We start from the raw sequence: 3,824 nt of genomic DNA on the forward strand, positions 1-3,824 counted from the left end.
AAAAAAAAAAAAGCAAAATTGCAATCAGACTGAGACATTAGGGAAAAACAAAAATAGAAATAAGGCAGACTAAGAGATGAGAAACGAACGAGGGAGAAGAGGTACGTCGGAATCGGTAGATCGATCGGAAAAAAGCTCCGGTGAATAAAAAGTTGTGGAAGACGACGATCAGATGATCATTTGATTTCGTATATGAAAAATTTTCTAAAGGGATGGTCGACGGTTAAGTAATTATCTCCTACAACTACAGAGACTTTTCTTGTGTACACCACCACCTATCTGTTGTTGTTGAGTTTATTGGGCTTATGTATGAGATTAGCCCATGTGAAAGGCCCAAGTGCCATTTTTGCATAGCTTATAAAAGCAAAAATAAAAAACTTACTCTTCTAAACTTGTATTAAAGGTGGTTTACTCATATGTTCCAGATTTAGATACAGAGTCGCAAAGGCTAATGATACTTTTAAACCAACCGAGTTTATTTTAATAAGTTAAACAAAATTGTAATCTTGTACCAAATCGTAATAAAAGAAGAGTTTTGAATTTACCGTTGGTGTTACTGTTACCACCTCCTAGAAAACACCAGGTTTGGTAAGTTAAGCTATACTGTATACGCACAATGACATATCATTGCACTTTATGACATTATTTCTTCCATATCAATTATTAAGCTTAAATCATGCTATACGATTTTGCTTCCAAGGGGATTTGATGAGTCCCCCATTAATTAGATAGGCTAGGCACTCCAAAAATATTCACGAGATCCAAAATTGCATAAATTCATGATTCGAGAGAATGAAAATAAGTAAAGTAGAGATCAATCTATTACCTAAAACTAGTTTTGTAGATATGTAAATTAATACTCCTAAAATCAAAGGTTCGTTATACCTCACACTCTACTAGTATAAATTAACCCTCTTTGAGATCAATGTAAACACAGTTCACAAAGAAAAATCATTCTTAAAACACTCAAAACAAATTTTATATATTTTCATTATCAGCAATGGGCTCAAAAAATCTCAATTGTTGTTGCCATTATCTTCTTTGGCTTGATAATCATGTCTTCTTCTTCGGGTAGTCGATTATCAGATTCAAACCAAAACGCGATGGTGATGAAAGAAGAAGATCGAAAAGGGTTACAACATCCCAAACACTGTGTCAAGCCGGTCAAGAGTGTGAATGTTTGTTTTGAAACAAATGGTGGGATGATCAGTGCAATTAATCGTGGCAAGAGTGGTGCTTGTTGCAAATTGCTTCGTGTGCTTCCCAATGAATGTTGGCACAGTCTGTTTCCTGGAATTAAACATTTACTACGTTACCTTTTTAAATTTGTGTGTCAAATCCGTTAAATGCATCAAGACTTATCCCATCAAAAGTAGTAGCAAAATAAGATGTGATCATTCACGTCAATGATGTAATTTTCAAGTGTTTATTTAGATCAGTAAAAGATTAAATCATTGTTTTAGTTTCTAATTTTCTTGTCCACTCTGTAGCATTCCAGTGCGCTCCTACGACCGGATCAGCCAAAAAAAAATCTACCTACGCAGCAATTACTGTTAATACCTTCTTAGAAGGCTTACTTGTTGCATGCTAAATCCATGCACTTGTAAACAAATTAACTAATACGTAAAGGGTTTGTACGAATACGTTGAATCAAATGGTTCATTATAAAGGACTAATTAGGTGGCACCATATATCCTAAACTATTCGGAAGTATCATATAAAATCAGAAATTTTATTTAAAAAAAGGACTAATTAGGTGTTTTTAGTATTCTTGATTGAGAAATAAACAATTTTCTTAGATCGTAGGATCGTAACGAAGCTCCTTTGCGTACTAGAAAATAAACTCCTCTGTTACATAGTTTAAAATATAATCGAAACACTGATAAAAAAAAGTTTAATATTGTAATTATAATGCAAATTCAGATTCGAATTGTAAAATTTGTCTCTGGCTAAAGTTCAATTCCAAGATATCTTTGTATATATGACCCATATCTAGGAGAAATTTCTAAACTTTGATTAAAAGCTGACACATGGTTGATGGTTGAAGCGTTAGACATAGATTCCAACTCCTTAACCATCATGATTCATGAGATCATTCTCGGTGCCTCTTGAATGAATAGAGATTATAGCATTCTTTAAACAACGAGCGTTTTTTGAAGAATGAGTGAAGCATTTTGATATTAAGATTTAAGAATAAATTCAATATCCCAAAACCATCGACAAGACTAACATCGATCGATTGTGATATCTTTAGAAATTCAAATTAAATTTCTAAAAAGGGGATGGTCGACGGTTGAGTAATTATCTCCTACTATATCTTGTTGTATCTGCGGTGTAACTCTCGATCGTAACGTACGGTGAACTTGGATAATGATTGAATCGGGCACAAGAGCACTTTCCTTAAAGAGTATTTTGACCCTTATCAAAAGCCTTGGGTTACACAAAATCTCTTGCAGGATACGACAATCAAAGTTTCTCTCATGTTCTAGGCTAAGATCCAAGAAAAACAAATAGAGTTTCAGTGTTTTGTTTTGTGTTTTCACCAAAGAGTTTCTGTCTTTGATGTTGTGAATCTTTTCTCTCATCTCTGTTTTTCCTACTCTGTTTTTGTGCGGAGGAACAGAGTTTTATAGGTTTCATAAAGTTGTGTTCGTACGTTTGCAACCGTACGTTTGTAATATAACCATAACCCGAACAGTTGCTTTGGTTCATAAAGCAACTGTTTGTTTTATACTTAAATTTCCAACATTCCTCCCCCATTTAAGTGTAATATTTGATTCACATCTTTAACAACACACATAAACCAAACTCATGCATAAATGTAAATATCGAAACGATTGAATTTACATCTTAGTAATATTACACATTCCAAATACCCGAGAATTAGGATGTCCAATGGATTGAATCCTTTTAAATCATTTGGGTACATGAAGTTAATACACACACGAATTATAATACTTGACACTACTCTAAGTGTTTATACTTGACACTATTATAAGACATGTATCCCTATCCATTCATGAGCATATAGGAAGCTAAGTCCAAGCTTCTTGATGGGGCTCCACTTCATACTCATATAGGTAGATCTTTTAATCTTGCACCTGCAAATGCAATTTTTCAAAAGATCTATTAAGAAGAGAACTTCAACCTAATCCTTTCTTGCAGGTTCAAGAACTTACTTGGGGATGATACAACAAGTGCTTCAATCTTTAACTGTAAGCTTTCCACATTGAATTCAGCCTCTAACGTTGTATTAGAGGGGAATTGGGTATCCCACAATTAAAAATTTCAAATGGACTTTAAACCCATCCCTCTAGCCGACTTGATCACCAAGTCTCTAGCTAATCCTTTATTCAAGTGATCAGCAAGATTTTGCTCAGACCGAACAAACTGTATGGTAATAGCCACATGAGTGATCAGCTCACATATCATGCTATGTCTAACACCCAGGTGTCGTGACTTACCATTATACACTTGGCTATAAGCTCTAGCCAAAGTGGCTTTACTATCACAATGTATACAAATTGGTGATACCGGTCTCGGCCACAATGGAATCTCATAGACTAAGTTTCTTAGCCAATCTGCCTCTTTGCTAGCAGCCGCTAACGCTATGAACTCTGATTCCATAGTCGAACTTGTAATACAAGTTTGTTTCCTAGAAGCCCAAGAAATTGCCCCTCCTCCAAGCAAGAACACTCAACCACTTGTAGAAGAGTTACTTTCTACGCTGGAGTTCCAACTTGCATCGGAATATCCTTCTAAGACCGAAGGGAATCCGACATAAGACAAACCATAATTTATGGTTCCTTTCAAGTACTTAAGCA

At 34.9% G+C, this 3,824-nt stretch overlaps 1 protein-coding gene across 2 annotated transcripts in view; it reads right to left on the bottom strand.

Moving 5' to 3' along the window:
- The window catches only part of LOC104719627 (vesicle transport v-SNARE 11), a 2,519-nt gene extending 2,275 nt beyond the window's left edge, over positions 1-244 (bottom strand). Inside the window, exon 1 of one of the 2 annotated variants that reach the window (XM_010437580.2) lies at positions 90-244. The gene's annotated coding sequence lies outside the window, so the exon portion shown is untranslated. The remainder of the gene's footprint in view (positions 1-89) is intronic. The other variant, XM_010437581.2, reaches the window with a different exon arrangement.

This window comes from Camelina sativa, chromosome 10 (genome assembly GCF_000633955.1).
Source record: "Camelina sativa cultivar DH55 chromosome 10, Cs, whole genome shotgun sequence".
NCBI classification, from domain to species: domain Eukaryota; kingdom Viridiplantae; phylum Streptophyta; class Magnoliopsida; order Brassicales; family Brassicaceae; genus Camelina; species Camelina sativa.